General features: G+C 42.4%; 1 protein-coding gene across 1 annotated transcript in view; it reads right to left on the bottom strand.

The window, feature by feature from the left end:
• The window catches only part of mapk4 (mitogen-activated protein kinase 4), a 99,292-nt gene extending 78,571 nt beyond the window's left edge, over positions 1 to 20,721 (bottom strand). The window contains exons 1-2 of the mRNA XM_073064083.1: positions 20,609 to 20,721; positions 6,708 to 6,921 (exon numbers count right to left, since the gene is read on the bottom strand). The gene's annotated coding sequence lies outside the window, so the exon portion shown is untranslated. The remainder of the gene's footprint in view (positions 1 to 6,707; positions 6,922 to 20,608) is intronic.
• Between the last annotated feature and the right edge of the window lie 1,295 nt (positions 20,722 to 22,016).

The raw sequence follows: 22,016 nt of genomic DNA, 5'->3' as shown, positions 1-22,016 counted from the left end.
TGCTCATTCTGGTTCTGCGTCTCTCCCTCTGCACTCGGGTGATCACTGAACTCCTGTCAGTATCAGACACCTGTGCACATACCACGTGATCTAGCTCATACCCCTGAGAGACAACACTGAGGCTGTGTACTCAGGCAGAAATGTAATCAGCTCCTTCTGAGTAAGTAGAGAATAATGTGCTGAAAAAGGCCTGTGGATTTGCTCCGGATGCATCTCCCCTGTGGTTCGGGGACATCGGAAGCACAAGTGAGAGCTCGTAGTGGGGACAATGATTATCTTTCCCTCAATGCCAGTGTCCCACAAGTGCTGTCTAAGCATATCGCAAGATGCCACAGATCTGCTGAGCACACTATAGTTGTTTAGAAGATCCCAGTCTATTTAACGAGGAGCAAAACAACAAACTGCGACAGGAACGTGGAACTTCACTCCATAGGGCTTTTCAGGACTTAAGATTCAATGTTCAATGTCATTGCCAGTGCACAAGTGTAAAGGAGAATGAAATAATTGTTACTCCGGATCTGTGTAGCACAAAAAAACACAATAAGATAAAGAACACAATAATAATAAAACCATAAAACACAATAAATATAAATACATAAGATAGCTTATATACGAAGATTGATTGTATGTCCGTAAAGTGATGCTAGGCACAGGAGTGTCTGTACATAAGGTGACTCTGACAGGAAATGATAAGGTGGTGGTGGTTGGAGGTGTGGAGGGGTGGGTGTGGTAAACTATGTATACCTGTCTGGACACACCCCTCTGCTGACTGCTCTTGTGGCTTCTCCCACAGACCCCTGTATAAAGGCAATTGGGGCACTGCTCCTCCCTCAGTCTTCAACATGGTTGTGCTCCCTTTTCACTGTTAATAAAAGTCTATCGTTCACTTCCAGTCTCCTAGAGTTATTGATGGTGCATCAATGGGTTAGTGAGAGCAGGTGTTGATCAGCTTCACTGCTTGGGGAAAGTAACTGTATTTGAGTCTGGTGGTCCTGGTGTGGATGCCATATAACCTCCTCCCTGATGGGAATGGGACAAACAGTCCATGTGCAGGATGGGTGGGATCCTTCATGATGTCACTGGCCCTTTTCTGGCATCTTTCTGTCTATATGTCCTTGTTGGTGGGTAGGCTGGTGCTAGTGATGTGTCTGATGGATTTCACTATCCATTGAAGAGCCTTCCTGTCCACCATTTCTGCACTATGCAGTGATGTAGCTTGTCGCTTCCTCCCTGATTGGAGTGTGCCCCTGCTTAGACTCCTACTTTTCTCTTTGGCGTAAAGCAGGCTGAGAGGTGGAGAGGTGACCTGATAGAGGTGTACAAGATGATAAGAGGCATTGACAGAGTGGATAGCCAGAGATTTTTTGCCAGAGCGGAAAGGGCTAATACAAGGGGGCATAATTTTAAGAGACATCACCAAGGCTGTGTACTGTGTAATTACCTTCTTGGAGGAAAGTACAGGGGGACGATGTCAGAGCTAGGTTTTCTTCAAACACAGAGTGGTGCAAGTGTGGAATCCACTGCTGGACTGGTAATTGAGGCAGATACATTAGGGAAATTTAAGAGATTTAGATAGGCACATGGATGATAGAAAGATGGAGGTCCATATAGGAGGGAAGGGTTAGATTGATCTTAGAGCAGGTTAAGTGGTTGGTACCACATTGTGGGCTGAAGAGCCTATACAGTGCTGTAGTGCTCCATGATCTTTGTTAGTATCAGTGCTCCTGGTGCAAGCCATTTCCCGCCGCTGTCTGTGAGGAGTTTGTATGTTCACCCATGACCACCTGGGTTTTCTGCAGGTGCTCCGGTTTCCTCCCACTGTCCAAAGACGTACTCACTGGTAGGTTAATCAGTCATTGTAAATTGTCATGTGATTAGGCTAGAGTTAAGTTAGGGGTTAGACTGTAAGACTGCAAGATATAGGAGCAGAATTAGGCCATTTGGCCCATTGAGACTGCTCCATCATTTTATCATGGTTGATCCAATTTTCCCCCAATCTCCTACCTTTTCCCCGTACCCTTTCATGCCCTGACCAGTCAAGAATCTCTCAACCTCTGCCTCAAATATACATAAAGGCTCGGCCTCAACATCTGCCTGTGGCAAAGAATTCAACAAATTCACCACTCTCTGGCTAGAGAAATTCCTCCTCATCTCCATTCTAAAAGAACGCCCCTCTATTATGAGGCTGTGTCCTCTGATCTGAGACTCTCCCACCACAGGAAACATCCTCTCCACATCCACTCTATCAAGGCCTTTCACTATTCAATAGGTTTCAATTAGGTCACCCCTGAATTCAAGTAATATACGCCCAGAACCATCAGATGCTCTTCATATGACAAGCCATACAATCCTGGAATCATCTTTGTGAACCTCTTTTAAACCTTCTCCAGTTTCAGCACATCCTTTCTAAGATAAAAGGTCAAAAATTGCTTGCTGAGCAGCGCAGCTCAAAGGGCTGGAAGGGCCTACTCTTCACTGTGTCTCAATAAAATAAAATAAATTTAAAAACAAACAACTTCAAGAATCGCTGAAGGACTAAATGTCAAAAGTCCACCAAAATTGGTGGAGGTCTCACACAAATGTACTAATTGGATTAATGGCGATGGTTTGCGTGACCTCAAGTAGGCGTTGGTGCGATGCTGTAACAGATCGGGGAGTTCCAGAGTTCGGAGTTCAATTCCAGCACTATTCTTAAGGGGACCCTATATATCCTCCCCAGTAACTGCATGGGTATCTCTGTGTGCTCCGGTAGGTAATTTGGTCATACTGTATTTCACTTGGCTACCCTTATACAGGCAAGTATACAGGCAAGAGGCTAAAGAGCAAGGCTCCAGAGTTAAGGACAATGAAGAGGCAGAGGAGTGGCTCTTTCAGTCATGGACTGGGCCATGTTCAAGGACTCCTCAGTGGATCTGTATGAATCCACCATGGTTCTCATAGGCTTTATAAAAACAGTGTAGACCAGTATGACCCCACATAATCATTCAGAATCTTCCTCAACCAGAAGCCCTGATGAACCATGAGATCCACAATCTGCTGAGGGCCAGATCAGAGGCGTTCAGGTCTAGTGACCATGTAAGATACAAGCAGTCCAGGTACGATCTCCGGAAAGTCATCTCATGGGTGAAGTGACAATTCCGAACCAAACCTGAATCACTGAACGATGCTCAACAGCTGTGGCAGGGCTTGAATGCTATCACCTCCTACAAAGTGAAAACAAGTGACATATATGACAACAGGGCTTCACTTCCAGATGAGCTCGATGTCTTTTATGTTTCCTTTGACCATCAAAAACTGGAGGTACCATCACAAACTCCCACAGCTGCTGAGGACCCTATGATTTCAGTTTCTGAGGCCAATATAAGAGCATCCTTCACGAGGGTGAACCCATGGAAAGCAATGGACCTGGCTGAACACCAGCTGGACTGCTCACTGATATCTCTAACCTCTCACTTCAGCGGTCTGAGGACCCACCTGTTTCTAGCATGCTTGAATTATACCAGTCGGTGCCTAACAACAACGTGGTAACCTGCCTCATTGACTATCACCCAGTTGCACTTACATCCACAGTGACGAAGTGTTTTGAGAGGCTGGTAATGAAACACATGAATTTCTCCTGAGAAGTGATTTCAATCCTCTCCAATTTGCCTACTGGCTCAACAGATCCACCACTGCAAATGCCATCTCACTGGCTCTTCACTCAACTCTGGAACATCTGGACAGCAAAGATGCATACATCAGGATGTTCTTTATTGACTACAGCTGCACTCAATACTATCATCCCCTCAAAATTAATCAATAAGCTTCAAGATCTTGGCCTCAGTACTTCCTTGCGCAATTGGATCTTCAGTTTCCTCACTTGCAGACCCCATACAATTCAAAGTGGCAACAAAATCTCTTCCACAATCTCCATCAGCACAGGTGCACCACAAGGCTGCATGCTCAGCGCCCTGCTCTACTTGCTTTACACTTATGATTGTGGATTAACTGAGCTCCAATGCCATATTCAAGTTTGCTGACAATACCACTGTCGATGGCCGAAAAAAAGGTGGTGATGAATCAGCATATAGGAGGGAGATTAAAAATATGGCTGAGTGATAACACAGCAACGACCTCTCACTCAATATCAGGCAGTCCACGGAGCTGATTATTGTCTTCGGGAGGAGGAAACCCGGAGGTCTATCAGCCAGTCCTGATTGGAGGATTGGAGGTGGAGATGGTCAGCAAATTAAAATTCCTCACTGTTATCATTTCAGAGGATCTGTCCTGAGCACAGCACATAAGTGCAATTATGAAGAAATCATGGGAGTGCCTCTATGACTTTACAAGTTTGTGAAGATTTGGCATGACATCTGATACTTTGACAATATTCTAAAGATGTGTGGTGGAGAGTACACTGACTGGTTGTATCATAGCCTGGGATGGAAACACCAATACCCTTGAAAGGAAAATCCTACAGTAAGTATTGGATACAGCCCAGTTCATCACGGGTAAAGATATCCCCTCCATTGAGCACATCTACATGAAGTGCAGGAAAGCAGCATCTATCATCAGGGACCCCAACACACAGGCCATGCTCTCTTCTCATTGCTGCCATCATAAGGAAGGTACAGGAGCCTCAGAATTCACACCACCAGGTTCAGGAAGAGTTATTACCCCTCAACCATCAGACTATTGAAAACCAGAGGGGATAATTTCACTCAATTTCACCCGCCCCATCATTGAACTGTTCCCTCAACCCATGGACTCACTTTCAAGGACTCTACATCTCATGTTCTTGATATCTATTGCTTATTTATTAATGATCATTATGTCTGTTTCTTTCTATTTGCACATTTTGTTGTTTTTTGCACACTGGTTGTTTGCCTGTCCTGTTGTGTGTGGTCTTTCATCGATTCCAATATAGTTCTTGAATTTAATGTGAATGTCTGCAAGAAAATGAATCTCAAGGTTGTATATGGTGATGTACATACCACTTATAATAAATTTACTTTGAACTTTGGTCATTGTAAATTGTCCTGTGATTAGGTTAGGGTTCAATTGGGGTTGTGTGGTTGCTGGGCAGTGTGACTCGAAGGGCCAGAAGGGCCTCCTCTGCACAGTATCTCGAAATAAATAAATATCCCAGCACTGGCGGGAACCATCTGTATTTAAATATACTCAGTGGCCACTTTATTACATCTGCCTGTATACCTGCTCATGAATACAAATATCTAAACTATGGCAGCAACTCAATGCATAAAAGCTCACAGACATGGACAGGAGGTTCAGTTGTTGTTCAGACCAAAGATCAGAATGGGGAATAAATGTGATCTAAGTGACTTTGACCGTGGACAGGGTGGTTTGAGTATCTCAGAAACTGCTGATCTCCTGGGATTTTCCCACACACCAGTCTCCAGAGTTTATAGAGAGTGGTGTGAAAACAAAACAAAGTGAGTGGCAGCTCTATGGGTGAAAACACCTTGTTAATGAGAGAGTTCTGAGGAGAATGGCCAGGCTGGTTCAAGCTGACAGGAAAGTGACAGTAACTCAAATAACCACACGTTACTGCGTGTGATCAGCTTAAAGATGAGCTTTATTTATGACAAATAAAGCTTATCTCTAACTAGAAGAGGGCATGGGCTAGAAATTGAGGGTCCTTAATGATTGATAAATATATAAACACAAGAAATTCTGTAGATCCTGGAAATCCAAAGCAACAGACGGAAAATGCTGCTGCCTGACCTGCTGAATTCCTCCAGCATTTTCTATCTGTTGCTTTGGATTTCCAGGATCTACAGAATTTCTTGTGTCTATATATTTATCTATCATTAAGGACCCTCACTTTCTAGCCCATGCCCTCTTCTCATTAGAGATTAGCTTTATTTGTCACATATACAATGAAATGTGTCATTCACATCAAATCCAATCAGCGAGAGCCACCCACAACTGTCACCATTCTTCCAGCGCCATCGCAACTCACTAACCCGAACCTGTGTGCCTTTGGACTGTGGGAGGAAACCAGAGCACCCAGAGGAATCTCACCCATCTACGGGGAGAATGTACAAACTCCTTAAAGACAGTGGCCGGAACTGAATTCCAATCACTTTTTATGTTACTGTGACTTTGGGTTACTCTGAAAGGAAAATGAGGAGACACCTCCTTCCTTACTTAGATGTAAGGACATAAAATGCATTCCAGAATAGATGTTGTAAGAGAATTAATCTTATAACTATAACCCGAGAGTTGCGTTCTGGGAGCAGGTCACTGGGACTGGGGTGTCCTGCTGGGGTAATGCTAATACAGCTCAGGGGGCTGAGCTTGCATTTCATTTCTTGCATCCTCTGCAAGAAGTTTGTACATCCTTCCCATAGTCAGTCCAGTTTCCTCCCACAGTCTAAAGACGTACCAGTTAGTAAGTTAACTGGTTCTTGTAATGGTTCTGGCTTCATCCCACAGTTAGTAGGTTAATTGGTCTTTGCAAGTTGTTCTGTGATTAGGCCAGGGTTAGATAGATGTGTTACTAGGTGATGCAGCTCATTGAGCTGGAAGGGCCTGTTCAGCACTCTATCTCTAAATAAATATAAATAAATAAAGATTAATAGTTGGGCACGGGCTAGATGGCCACAGAACCCTGCTCCTGTGATGTAGTGTTCTATGACTCTATAGTTAATATCTTGAATTAAACATAACCATATCTGCCCGTCTAAGCTTCAGCAGGCTTGTACCTGGGTAAATTTTCTTTGGTGGACTCGATCACGGCCAGCAGCTTCTCAGAGTCTGTGACCATGCAAGCTCTCCTCCACAGTAGTCAGCTGTCAATTGGCAGGCTTGGTTCTTTTCCTTGCCTTTAGCTTCTTGGACCCTTTAGCTTCCTACATCTTGTTGTTTCATTCCAAACTGGCTATGGCTTCATGAACAGTTGCAGCAGACTCATCTTCTCTATGAAAACACAACGTTTGAAGACAAATCAGAAATGAGGGCTGCTTCAAACATTAGACAAGCAATAAATGATTAGCTTTATTTGTCAAGTTATATCAAAACATGTACATCCCCCTTGGAAGAGGAATTTCTTTAGCTAGGGGTGGTGAATCTGTTGAATTCATTGCCACAGATGGCTGTGGAGGCCAAGACATTGATATACTTAAAGTGGAGGTTGATAGGTTCTTGATTATTAAGGGCATTAATGGCTACAATAAGGCAGGAGAATAGGGTTGAACGGCATAATAAATCAGCCTTGAAAGAATTGCAGAACAGATTTGATGGGCTGAATGGCCTAATTCTGCTCCTATACCTTATGGAAACATTGAAACATACAGTGAAAATATTGTTTGTGTCAAATCAAATTAAATCAGCGAGGATTCGCTGGGGGCAGACCGTATGTGTCATCATGCTTCCGGCACCAACATAGCATGCCTACAACTTATTAACCCTAACCTGTACATCTGTGGAATGAGAGGGGTGTCCGGAGTACCCACAGGAAACCTACGCAGTCACAGGGAGAATGTCAAACTCCTTTCAGACGCTGGTGGAAATTGAACCCTGATCTCTGATCACTGGTCGTCAGCACTGTAAATCATTACAGTAAGCTCTACATGATCAGAAAGCATAATGGAAGTTGATACATCAGCAGTTTTCACAAGGAAATTGTATATGTACTTCGTGGCCACTTTATTAGATACCTCCGGTAAAGGAAAAAACTGCCAGAGGAACTCAGCGGATGAGACAGATCTGATTTATCCATCCATCTATCTCACATACATCGAAACATACTGTGAAATACATCATTTGCATGAACAAATAACATACTCAAAGGTGTACTGGGGTACTCTGAAAGTGTCACCAAATATTCCATGCCTACAGTGTTCAGCACAATATCGTGCCACCCTTTGAACCTACTCCAAGATCAATCTAACCCTTCCCTCCATTTCTCTATCATCCATGTGCCTATCTAAGAGTCTCTTAAATATCCCTAATTTATCTGCCTCTACCATCACCCCTGGCAGAATGTTTCATGCATTCACCACTGTCTGAATAAAAAACGTACCTCGGACATCTCCCCTATACTGTCGCCTAATTACCTTAAAATTATGCCCTCTTGTATTAGCCATTTCTACCCAGCGAAAAGTCCCTGGCTTTCCACTCTGTCTATTCCTCTTATCATCTTATACGCTTCTATCAAGTCACCTCCCATCCTCCTTTGCTCCAAAGAGAAAAGTCCTAGCTCACTCAACCTATCCATAAAATACATGCTCTCTAATCTGGTCAGCAACCTGGTAAATCTCCTCTGGACCCTCTCCAGAACTTCCACATCCTTCCTATAATAAGGTGATCAGAACTGAACACACTATTTCAAGTGTGGTCTAACTAGAGTTTTATAAAGCAGCATTTCTTCCTAGGAATCACAAGACCATCAGTTTTATAGACTTTGGCCTTTCTGAGTAACGTCTGTAACATGTTCTGTTAGTGTCCATGGCCTGATGAGGTGTTTAGATAACAGCACAGGATCTGAGATTAGGTGAGACATGAGTGTATCTTGGACACTTTGCAGCCTAGGTGTGCTATCACAGGTGGGTGAGGTTGCCATATGGGCACACCATCTTACAGTGCCAGCGGTAAGACTGGGGATCAACTCCTGCTGCTATCTGCAAGGTGTCTCCCCAGTTCCCCGCACCCCCACACATTCCAAAGATGTATGGGTCGGGGCTAGTAAGTTGTGGGCTTGCTGTGTTGGCACCGTAAGTGTAGTGGCAATTGCAGGTTGCCCCCAACACAATCCTCACTGATTTAATTTGATTTGATGCAAATGACACGTTTCACTGTAAGTTTTGATGTTTCCACATACATATGACAAATAAAGCTAATCTCTCTTTTTCTTTTATTTCCATTTTGTGGTACAAATGGTGTGTGAAGGATCTCAGCCTGAAATATCAACTGTTTATTCATTTCAACAGATGCTGCCTGACCAGCCGAGTTCCTCCAGCATTTTATCTATTCTATTTATTGAGATACAGCGAGGAACTGGCCCTTCCAGTCCTTCCAGCTGTGCTGCACTGCAGCCCCAGTTTGACCCTAGCCTAATCACAGGACAATTTACAATGACCAATTAACCTACCAAGTGGTACGTCTTCGGACTGTGGGAGGAAACCGGAGCCGGAGGAAACCCATGTGGTCACAGGAAGAACGTACAGGCTCCTTACAGGCAGTGGTGGGAACTGAACCCTGGTTGTTGGTACTGTAAAGTGTTGTGCTAACCATGCCACCCAACAGGTAGAAGGGACAAAGAACCGGAGAATTTAGGAGACTCAAGCAGACAAGTCACCAGCACCGAAGGGATGGCATGCCAGGGCTTTAAAGGGAATTGAGTGTGTGTTGCTGTGTGGAGAAAAGTCTTGTTACAGCTTTGATTTTGTTCAGTGTCGCAAGAACAGAAGGAGTAAGAACAGGAGCAACTCCTCAGGCACCTTAAGCCTGCCCTGTTGTTCTCTGTGATCATGTCTAATCTATGCTGACCTCTTCTTCATACTCTTCTGTTCCTCAATATTTATCCATCTCCACTTTAAACACTTCTGATAATCAAGCTTCCTCCACCCACCAGAGCAGAGAATTCCAGAGGTTCACCACCCTCTTTGAGAAGAATTGTTTATGTATCTCGGATTTAAATAACCAGCACTGAACTTGTAGTTATGTCCCATAGCTCGAGGCTCTACTGATAGCTCTTCATCAATGGCTCCACCATCTCAGCTGTCATTTCTTTTTTTTCGTAATTTTTTTTATTGAAGTTCATCAAACAAACATTTCCATAAGATGTATTTCAGACATTGTACATATACATCATATAATCATATATATCACAAAATCTCCACAAAGTGCATTATGTAGTTAAACCATTTTTCCCAGTATGAATCAAATTGTTTCAGCTTATGATTAACAGATGCTGTTATCTTCTCCATTTTGTAAATGTCCATTGTAATTTCCATCTATGTATTTAAAGTTGGGCTCTCCTGTGATAACCATTTCTTAGTAAGAGTCTTTTTACCAGCCACCAACAGTATATTCATTAAATATTTATCTCCTTTTAACTATTCTTGAGGTATATATCCAAAATATATGGTCTTACTCTCCAAGGGTATTTCAAATTTAAAGATGTCTTGTAGGGCATTGTGTATCCCCCTCCAATAGTTTTTGATAACAGAGCAGTCCCAAAAAATATGATAATGATTTGCATTTTGATTTCCACAATTTCTCCAGCAAACAGGGAGGTTACTATCATAACGGGATTTCTGAGAGGGTGTAATAAAATATCTTATCAAGTTTTTCCATCCAAGCTCCCTCCATTTCTGTGAATTGGTACACTTCCATTGATATCTCCATATCGTTGTCCATTCTTCCTCAGATATAATTATCCCTCCTTCCTTCTCCCATTTTGTTTTAATGTATGAAGTCGAATGTGTTTTAAGATTTGACAACCCCTTATACATGCTTGAAATGATTCTACTACCATTATCTGAATTATATGCTTTTCTAAAGAGCTCTATCAAGCATGTATTTGCCTTGGTTACATTTTTAAGCATCTTATTAACATATTGTCGCATCTGTAAATACCGATAAAAATCTTGTTTTTCTAATAAGTGTTTCTCTTTAAGCATTTCAAAACTGAACAGTGTTCCTTCTTTCATTATGTTGCAAAGAACTGTTATTCCGTTAGCTGTCCAGTCCTTAAATCTAGCATCCAATTTATTTGGTGTAAAATCAGAGATATATGCACACCATTTAAGAATTGCAATATCTCCCTCTAGATTATATTCTTTTATAGTGGTTTTCCATATTTTAAGAGTCAATTTCACCCATGGGTTATCAATAGTATTTATGTACCTTTGCAGGTTGTTATCAGCCAAAATTGCTTGTATGGGGATGGGAAGTAGCCATTCCTCAATGTTTTTCCATTGAGCGTCATATGATGGGCTGCACCAACATATCACAGCTCTCAACTGTGCTGCAAAATAATAATCTCTAAGAGAAGGCAAGCCCCATTCCCCCTTTTCCTTTGCTAATTGCAAAGTTTTGAGATAAACTCTAGGCCTTTTACCCTGCCAAATATACCTTGATACCATCTTGTTCCATTCATTAAATTGATTTTAATTAATCTCTATTGGAAGGGTCTGAAAGAGATATAACAGTCTGGGCAGTATATTCATTTTAATAGACTCAATCCTTGAACAGAGACTGAAAAAAGGAATCAGGTTCCATCTTGCCACATCTTCCTTAATTTTTTTATATAAAGGCTGATAATTTTGCCAAATCTGTTTGCCATGCCCAGGGATATCTACTTTCAATTTCTCTTGGTGGGCTATAGTTATATGAAAGTAATTGGGTTTTATCTATGTTGATCTTGTATCCTGATAATTGACCATATTGTTCAAAGGATTGCATCAATTTAAGTAAAGAGTATATTGGTTGCCCTAGATAGATCAAAATGTCATCTGCGTAACAAGCCAATTTATGCTCTGTCCCTTTAATAGTAATTCCCCTGATATCTTCATTTTGTCTGATGTATTGAGCTAATGGTTCCAGATATAATGTGAGGACATCCTTTTAAAGTGATTGGAGGAAAGTATAAGGGTGACGACAGGGGTTTACAGAGGGAGTGGTGGGTGTGTAGAATGCCTGCAAGGGGTGGTGGTAAAAGCAGATACATTTGTGTTCTTTAAGAGACCCTAAGATAGGCACAAGGATGAAAGAAAAATGTACAGTTATGGGCTGTATGGGAGGAAAGGGTTAGGGTAATTGTGGAATTGGTTAAAAAGTCAGCATAACTTCATTGTCCAAAGGGCCTGTAGTGTCCTGTAATGTTTTATTTACAGAACAGGCCCTTCTGGTCCAATGAGCCACGCCGCCCAGCAACTGACCTATGTAACGCTAGCCTAATCACAGGATTAGGCACCACGGTAATTCTATATTCTATGTTCAAATATGAGATCATAAGACTATCAAATAAAGGAGCAGGAATAGACCATTTGGCCCAACGAGTCTGCTTTGCCATTTTGTCATGGCTGGTGCATTTCTCTCTCAGCCCCAATCTCCTGCCTTCTCCCTGAATCCCTTCATGCCCTGACCAATCAAGAATCTATCAACCTCTGCCTTAAATATACCCAAATGACCTGGTCTCCACAGCCACCCGTGGCAACAAATTCCTCGGATTCACCACTCTCTGGCTGAAGAAATCCCTCCGCATCTCATTTTTATTTTCATTTTAAAATCATTTTATTAACTATTATTGAAGATTAACAAAAAAAGATACATTACTTCAATATGTCATTATGTACAATAAGGAGTTAAATTAGCAAATAACTGATTAACAAAGCTAAGCAATATATCAATAATAATAAGAAAAAATAAAGTGTTAAGAATATTTTTTTTTGAAAGAAAAAGGTAAAAAAACCCCTACTAACTTAAAAAAAACCCCATACTAACTGAAAAAAAACATTGGGAGCACAACCCCGGAGCTATACATCATACAAGCTTCCATTAAAAAAACCATCAATCCACCAACTCAAATCCACTTAAAGAAAAATCAGAAGGAAACCATATTAATTAACTCAAATCAGATTATAGTAGCGGGCAAACGAACCCCATCTTTTCTCAAAATCAAATCCAGGATCAAAAGTTCGACTTCTGATTTTCTCCAAAGACATAACATCACTTGAGAAAACCATTGTATCAAAGTAGGAGCAGAAGCATCTTTCCATTTCAGCAGAATAGCACTTCTGGCCAATAATGTAACAAATACAATTACATGTTGGTCTGATGGAGAAATACCATAAATATATTGAGGGATTATACCAAATAAAACTGTCAACTTATTAGGTTGTAAATTAATTTTTAAAACTTTAGAAATTGTAGAGAAAATAGACTTCCAAAATGTTTCAATACAGAACATGACCAAAGCATATGTATCAATGTGGCTGTCTCGGTTTTACATCTGTCACACTGACTATCAACATTAGGAAACATTTTAGACAGTCTCTCCTTTGTCAAATAGTAACAATGTACAATTTTAAATTGAATTAAAGAGTGATTGGCACAAATCAAAGAAGAGTTAACCAACTTCAAAATTCGCAACCAATCTTCTGTTATCAGGGTCATGTTAAGCTCTCTCTCCAATCTTGCTTAATCTTAAGTGAAGGGTAATTGTGCTGTTGTAACAATAAATTATAAGATTTCCCAATAAAACCCCTCACTAAAGGATTCATTTTTAAAGTAATATCTAACAGGTCAGGATCTTGTATATATGGAAAATTACTTAAGTATTTTTGTAAGAAGTGTCTGACCTGAAGATATTGCAGGAAAAGTGAATACGAGAGAGAGTATTTAGTTATTAATTTCTCAAAAGACATCAATCGGCCATCTTGGAACATATCTGTGAAGGAATAAGCTCCTTTATTCCTCCAAAGAAGAAAGGTAGGATCACTTAATGAAGGTTTAAATAAATAATTTTGAATAATTAAACTAAAAATTCTAATTTTTTTGTGATTAAAAAAATTACAAAACTGGAACCAAATTCGTAATGACTGCTTAATCACAGGATATAAATATAAAATTAGTAATTTTGGCCAGTTGTACAGGTAGAGAAGCAACTAATAATGTTAAGTGAAACTGTTTCACAGCATTCAATTCCAAATCAGCTCAAGGTGGTCATTCATTTCTATCAGCCCAATATAACCAAAAACCCATGTAACATATATTAACAACCCAATAATACATTCTTAAATTGGGCAAAGCAAGATCCCCATCTTTTTTAAATTTTTGTAAATGATATTTACCAATTCTTGGTCTTTTATTATTCCAAACAAAAGATGAAATAATAGAGTCAACCTGATTGAAAAACTTCGTAGTTAAAAAAAAGGGATATTTTGAAATACATATAAAAATTTTGGGCCGCATCTCCATTCTAAATAGACGTCTCTCTATTCTGAGGCTGTGTCCTTTGGTCTAGACTCCCCCAACATAGGAAAAACCCTCTCTACATCCACTCTATCAAGGCTTTTCAATATTCAATTGGTTTCAGTGAGATTCCCCCACCCACCAACACCCCACCCCATTCTGAATTTCCAGTGAGTACCCATCCAGAACCATCAAATGTTCCTCATACGATAAACTTTTTATACCCAGAATCATTTTTGAGAACTCTCTCCAATGTCAGCATATCCTTTCTAAGATAAGCGGTCCAAAACTCCTCACAATACTCCAAGTGAGGCCTCACCAGTGCTTTATAAATTCTCAATATTACATCCTTGCTTTTATATTCCAGTCCTCTTATCTAACTATAATGAAGAAAATTAATCACACTTGAATGACTCTGAAGCAAATATTTCAAATTGGTCCGAGGGAGAGTAAGTTTATTCTCAGAGCCTCAAAAATCTGATAAGAAAATTCCAGATGGAATAAAAAGCTGAGAAGTGCTCTGATTCACCTGAATGTATTAATCTGCTTCTAGTATCAGGTTCTAAAGTTTCTGATCATTGTACAACACAGCATGTACAAAGCTTTTCAAACTGTCAAATCTTTGTTGGTTTCTTCAGTCTCCCTCTTCAGTTCTTTCAGGTAAAGTCTGAAAAATATATCTCATCAAATATACTCAGTGGCCACTTTATTAGGTACACCTGTCCATTAATGTAAATAGCTAATCAGCCAATCGTGTGGCAGCAACTCAATGCATAAAAGCATGCAGGCATGGTCAAGAGGTTCAGTTCTTGTTCAGACCAAACATCAGAATGGGGAAGAAACGGGATCTACGTGACTTTGACTGTGGAATGATTGTTGGTGGTTTGAGTATTTCAGAAACTGCGATCTCCTGGGTTTTTCACACACAACAGTTTCTAGTTTACAGAGAATGGTGTGAAAAACAAACAAAAAAAATCCAGAGAGTGGCAGTTCTGTGGGTGAAAAGGCCTTGATAATGAGAGGTCAGAGGAGAATGGCCAGACTGGTTCAAGCTGACAGAAAAGCAACAGTAACTCTAAACACCTCATATTACAACAGTGGTGTGCAGAAGAGTATCTCTGAATTCACAACATGCTGAAGCTTTACTGGACGAGCTACAGGAGCAGAAGAACCATGAACACACTCTCAATGATCACTTCGTTAGGTGCAGGATGTACCTAATAAAATAGGCACTGAGCACATCTCCCCAGCTGAAATGAATTGCTGATGCCAAGAAGGTGGTTCTGCAACGCTTAGTGGAGGGCGAAGCTACGAGAAGGCACCGAAGGAATCATAATCACCCACTGCAACCAAAGGAGACCCCAGATGTGACAACTACTTGTACCAAAGTCGAGGGAGTGGAACTGCCCCAGTGCAATAGCTTTCCCTGTTTAAAAACTCTCCCTCACAGATCTCCAGGATACAACAGACAGCCAACATGTTCCGCCAGATTAAAGGCAGTGTCAATATCACTACAGATAATTAGCTACAAAACAATGTTGAACTATACCCATTTAATATTGAAAGGTCTAGACAGAGTGGATGTGGAGAGGATGTTTGCTATAGTGGGGGATTCTAGGACCAGAGGGCACAGCCTTAGTTTAGAGGGACATCTATTTAGAACAGAGATGAGGAGGAATTTCTTTAAGCCCATGACATCTTCCATTCAAGATGGCGCCGGCGTACAACACTCCTTTGGTCAGCATCTTACTGATAGTTGTTGACACCATCTTTTTCACTTCTTTTAGGTCTTTTACATTTCTGTCTTGGCTTGAATATGATTCTAGATCTGTTGGATCCTGTGTTTTGCTGTTTGGAGATTGCTTGGGTGCTTCAGCGCTCTGCACTCTCTGAGAGGATTCCAGGAGACAGAGGTAGTGTGAACAAACCTCGTGATGAGAAGACTGCAGGATGGCATGTGAGCTGATGTTTAATCAAATCACAAACAAGAAAAAATATGCAGATTCGGGAAATCTGAGCAACACACACAAAATGCTGGAGGAACTTGGCATCATCTATGGAAAAAAGCACAGTCGACGTTTCAGCTGGACTGTGCCCGGCCTGCTGAGTTCCTCCAGCAATTTGTGTGTGTTGAGCTAACGTTTAACCCCATTTTGCTGATTACAGCTGCCATTGTTCACCAATTAAAGCAATGAGGGCAATGGAAACATCAAGGTGAGTGCAGAGGTTTGGAGCTCGTTTGGGTGTTCCAGCACTCTGCAGCATGGATGAACCTCATAGCGGTTAAGTTGATGTTTGGCTCCTTTTTGCTGATTAAAGAGTGATGCACCATCAATAACTCTCTCTGAGACGTAAAGGCGAGATATCGGCTTTTATTGACTGGAAGAAGGAACAAGCAGTGGTTAACCACCATACTACATCCTGGAGACAGAGCGGCCGGGCTCAGACCTCAATCGCCTTTATACAGGGGTCTGTGGGAGGAGTCACAGGAGCAGTCAGCAGGGGGCGTGTCCAGACAGGTATATGTAGTTCACCACAAAGAGATAAGGGAGATTGAAGCATTGAAGTGAGTGCAGAGGCTGATCCTGGCTGCTTGCCTTTTGATCGGTTGCTCTGTACCAGAGAATGCAGAGCCTGCTGCTGTGCCTGGTGAACGTTGCCCAGGTTTTCCTGCCTTTTGGATTTGGACTTCGGACCATAGACTCTTTTTTCAGTCTTAAAATTTTCATATTCTGTGTTTTTTTCAGCCGATCTTCTCTTTTTTTTGTGTGGGTAGGGAGATTTGGGAGGGTCAATGTGCATGATCCTTTTTGTTCAATTTTCTTGTGTGGGAGGAGGGATTTGGGGTGTGTAGATGTGCTTGATACATTTTGTTCATTTTTTTTGTGTGGGAGGAGGAACTTGGGGAGGGCTGATATGCCTGAGCAGTTTTCGTCGTTTTATTTTGTGCGGGGGGAAGGATTTAGGGGTTGATGTTCCTGTTCCGTTTTTGTTTGTGTTTTTTTTTGCAGGGAGGTGGGATTTGGTGGTTGATGATGGTGCTGCATTTCTTTCTTTTATTTTTTTGGTTTCATGGCTACCCGGAGAATTGAAGAACTTCAGAGTTGTCTAATTTGAAAACAAAATGGACCTTTGAACCTTTAAACCATAAGATATAGGAGCATAATTAGGCCACTTGGCCCATCGAGTCTGCTCCACCATTTCATCACAGTGATCCATTTCCTCGCAGTCCCAATCACCTGCCTTCTCCTCGTATCCCTTCATGCCCTGACCAATCAAGAATATATCAACCTCTGCCTTAAATAAACCCAATGACTTGGCTTCACAGCCTTCTGTGGCAATGAATTGCACAGATTCACTACTCCCTGGCCAAAAGAATTCCTCCTCATCTCTGTTCTAAATGGATGACCCTCTATTCTGAGGTTGTGTCCTCAGGTGTTAGACACTCCCACCACAGGAAACATTCTCTCCACATCCACTCTATCATGGCCTTTTGACATTGGGTGTTTCAATGAGATCCCCCCTCATTCTTCTGAATTCCACTGAGTCCAGAGTCACCAAACTGTCCTCATATGATAAAGCCTTTCAATCCTGGAATCATTTCATTAATGTTCTTTGAACTGGCTCCGATACCAGCACATCTTTCCTTAGATAAGGGGCCCAAAACTGTTCACAACACTTCAAGTGAGGCCTCATCAAGCCTCAACATAACAATCTTTCTTTTATATTGCAGTCCTCTTGAAATGAATGCTAATATTGGATTTGCACAGACTCAACCTGGTAAACAAATCTTTAAGGAATCCCACATAAGGACTTCCAACTCTCTTTGTGTCTCAGTTTTTTTTTTGTATTTTTTCTTAATTTCAAAGATAGTCTATGCTTTTATTTCTTTTACAAAAGTGCATAACCATACATTTCCTGACAATGTACTGACATCTTTCCTGACAACTATATGCCATCTCTTAGGCTTTTACGTTGGCTTCGACTTCTTCTGTCAGCTACGATTTTACTATCCTGCCTTTACAATGCTTCTTCCTTTTTGGTATATATCTATCCTGCAGCTTCTGAATTGCTCCCAGGAACTCCAACCATTGCTACTCTGCTGTCAGCCCTGATAATGTTCTCTTTCAATCAATATTAGCCAGCACCTCTCTTATGTCTATGTAATTCCCTTTACTCTACTGTAATACTGATACATCTGACTTCTACTTCTCACACTGCAGGGTGAATTCTAACATATTATGATCACTTTCTCCCCTAAGGGTCCCTTTACCTTAAGCTCTCTAATCAATTCTGGTTCACTGCCTAACACCCAATCCAGAATCGCTGATTCCTCCAGTGGATTCAAACCCAAGTTGCTCTAAAAAGCTATCTTTTAGGCATTCGAGAAATTTCCCTCTTGGGATCCCGCACCAACCTGATTTTCCCAACCTACCTGCATACTGAAGTCCCCCAAGTCTATTGTAATATTGCCCTTTTGACATGCATTTTCTATCTCCTATTGTAATTTGTACACCACACCTTTGCTACTGTTCGGAGGTCAGTTTACAACTCCCATCAGGGTCTTTTTACCCTTGCGTTTTCTTAGTTCTACGCCTTCCAGCCCTGTATCATCTCTTTCTAATGATTTGATTTCATTTTTTACCCAACAGAACCACAACAACCCCTTTGCCTACATGCCTGTCCTTTTGATACAACATCTTTTAGCCATGATTCAGTGATGCCCACAATGTCATAAATGCTAATCTGTAGCTGTGCTACAAGTTTATCTACCTTATTCAGCATACTGCATGCATTCAAACATAACACCATCAGTCCTGTATACCCCCTTTTTAATTTTGTTTGTCTTTTACATTGCAACTTACCCTGTTGACTGCAATGTTGCCCTATCATCAGCCTCTCTTTGCTAGGAGTCCCGCTACACATTGCCTCTGTTTGTAAACTAACTATCCCATCCTCACCCCAATCAATCCAGCTCCCAATCCCAACCAAATTAGTTTAAACTCTCCCAAACAGCTCGCAAGGATATTGGACCACCTCGGGTTTAGGGGTAACCTGTCCCTTTTGTATAGGTCATACCTTCCCCAGAAGAGATCCTAATGATCAATAAGTCTGAACCTCTTCTCCCTGCACCAGCAACTCACACCACGCATTCACCTGCCGGATCATTCTATTCTTACCCTCCCGGCACATGGCACAGGCAGCAATCCAGAGATAACTACCCTGTTTGTCAGCTTTCTACCTAGCTCCCTAAAATCTCTCTTCAGGACCTCCTCACCTTGTCTGCCTGTGTCATTGGTGCCAGTATGTACCATAACTTCTGGTTGCTCACCCTCCCCCTTTAGAATGCTATGAACCCGAACCAAGACATCCTTGACTCTGGCACCTGGGAGGCAACATACCATCAGGGTGTCTCTTTCGCATCCACAGAATCTCGACTCGGTTCTTCTGACTGTGGAATCTCCTATCACTACTGCAGTCCTCTTCACCTCTTGTCTTCTGAGCCCCCATGCCAGAGACCCAGTTGCTGCAGCAACCCCCCCCCCGTGCCCCTCCCATAGGATGCCCTCTCAACAGTATCCAAAGTGGAATATTTATTGTTGAGGGGAAATGGCCACAGGGTTAGAGAGTGGTGAATCTGTGGAATTCATTGCCACAGACGGCTGTGGACAGCAAGTCATTGAGTATATTTAAAGTGGAGGTTGATAGGTTCTTGATTAGTCAGGGCATCAAAGGTTAAAGGGAGAAGGCAGGAGAATGGGATTGAGAGGGATAATAAATCATCCGTGATGGAATAACAGACCAGTCTCGTTGGGCTGAATGGTCCAATTCTGCTCCTATGTCTTTTGAAGTTATACCTCCTTCACAATCTTGGTTTTACAATCTCTGCGATTGGACAGGAAATGGGAATAGTTTATTTTAAGATTCTGGATTGTTTAATGTAATTTCCAGTACAGGAGTGTAAAGGAGGAGATAATTATTACTCCTTTACAGTACAAAATAAAAATAAGATAAAGAACACAATAATAATAAAAACACAAAAATATAAATGCAGAAGATAGCTTATACACATAGATGGATTGTATGTCCATAAAGTGACGCTGGGCACAGGGGTGTCTGTACACAAGGTAACTGACAGGAGAGATTTGGGGGCTGCAGGGGTGTGATAGTGGGTGGAGGTTTTTGAGTCTGGTGGCTCTGGCGTGGGATGCTACACAGTCTCTACCCTGATGGGAGTGGGACAAACAGTCCATGAGCAGGGTGGATGGGATCCTTCATGATGTTACTGGCCCCCTCTGTATGTATGCTATAAGATGTACTTACCGTAGAGACTAAACCTTCAAGCTTTTCGAGAGACGCGAGCTCCGTTAACTCGCTGCGTGTCTGTATTCATCTATTATTTATACAGGACCAGTTGTGGTGTTTTGCGCTAAGATGAACCGTTTTCCATTCACACAGACACACGTTCACTCATTAAGGGGAGACAAAGACCAGATACTTCGCAAATATGCATCTATTCTGAGAGTCAGAGATGGTTTTCACATCCCCACATCCTTTCTTCGCTGGCCATTTCCCTGCATTTCTCGGTTTTTCTTCAATAAATCCATGCACTGCCAACTGAAAGCGCTGTGGGAAAAACGGCTGTCACCGACTCCTTCGCCGTGCGCTGAGAAATAAGACTTACCACTGAGGGAACGGCGGCGGTGGAATCGGGTAATTTGCCGAGTGATTCAGTACAGCCGGTGTCTGACCGATCCGGTCCTGTTCCGCGGGGGACAGCGACAGAAAAGCAGAGGGAGGGAGAGAGAGAAAAGCAGAGGGAGGGAGGGAGGGAGAGCCGCGCTTAGGGCACTGACGTCACCGAGCTGTCAATCACACCGTGCCCACCTGATGTTCTGCAAACGATGGTCCTGGGTAGTTTGGCAGCGAGAGAGGGAGGGAGAGGAGAGCGAGAGGGAGAAAAATAGAGGGAAAGAGGAAGGGCGAGAGAGAGGAAAAGTGAGAGACGGAAAGAGGGAGGGGAGGAAAGATAGAGAGAGGTAGAGATAGACAGAGGGAGAAGAGAAGAAGGGAGGCAGAGGATAGGGTGCTAAGGAAGGAGAGAGAGAGGGAGATGGAGAGAGAGAGAAGGTGAGGGAGAGAGAGATAGGGTAGGGAGGGAAGGAGAGGGAGAGCGAGGGAGAGAGTGAGGGGGATAGGAAAAGCAGATGGAGAGAGAGGAAAGGGAAAGAAAGGAGAGGGAGAGAGAGGGGCAAGGAGGGAAGGAGAGGGAGAGGGACAAAGAGAGAGGAAAGCGAGAGAGGAGAGGGAGAGAGAGAGAGAGGAAAGCGAGAGAGGAGAGGGAGAGAGAGATGGAGCGAGGGGGGAAGGAGAGACAGAAAAGGAGAAGGGAGAGAAGAGAGAGTGACAGAAAGAGGGGTGAGGAGAGGGAGATAGAGAGAGAGGGGAGAGTGGGAGAGGGAAGGAGAGAAAAAGACATTGGAGAGGGTGGGATAGAGGGAGAGAGAAAAGAAGAGGCAGAGGAGAGGGAGTGAGGGAGGGACAGGGAAAGAGAGTGAGGGAGAGGAAGAGAGAGCGAGGGAGGGAGAGAGGAGGAGAGAGTGAAAAGGAGAAGGAGAGACAGGAAAAAAGAGTCAAGGAAAGAACGGACACGGGGGGGGGAAGTAGGGGGAGAGGGAAAGAGAGAGAATGAGAGAAAGGAAGGGAGTAGGGAGAGTGGGGAGACAGAGGTGTGTGAGGGGGAAAGAAGGAGGGAGAGGCAGAGGAGAGAGAGAGAGAGAGGAGGTGAGAGAGGGAAGGAGAGAGCAAGAAGGAGAGAAAGGAGAGAAAAAGGGAGTGGGAAAGGGAGAGGAGAGAGATAGACAGACAAAGGTAGAGAGTGTGAGTGTGTCATAAAGAGTGGGAGAGGGTGAAGAATTTTTTTTGCATCTAATAGAGAGGCTACAAACACCTGATATGCATCTGGATACAGAGAGAGTATAAACAAACATTGCAATTGAAAAAGCTGCAGAAAGTTGTAAAGTCAGCCAGTGGCCTCCATGGCATCCAGAATATCCTCAAAAGATGATGCCTCAAAAAGGTGGCATCCATGA

This window comes from Hemitrygon akajei, chromosome 13, assembly GCF_048418815.1.
Source record: "Hemitrygon akajei chromosome 13, sHemAka1.3, whole genome shotgun sequence".
Lineage (NCBI taxonomy): Eukaryota > Metazoa > Chordata > Chondrichthyes > Myliobatiformes > Dasyatidae > Hemitrygon > Hemitrygon akajei.
This window is presented reverse-complemented; position numbering and strand designations above follow the sequence as displayed.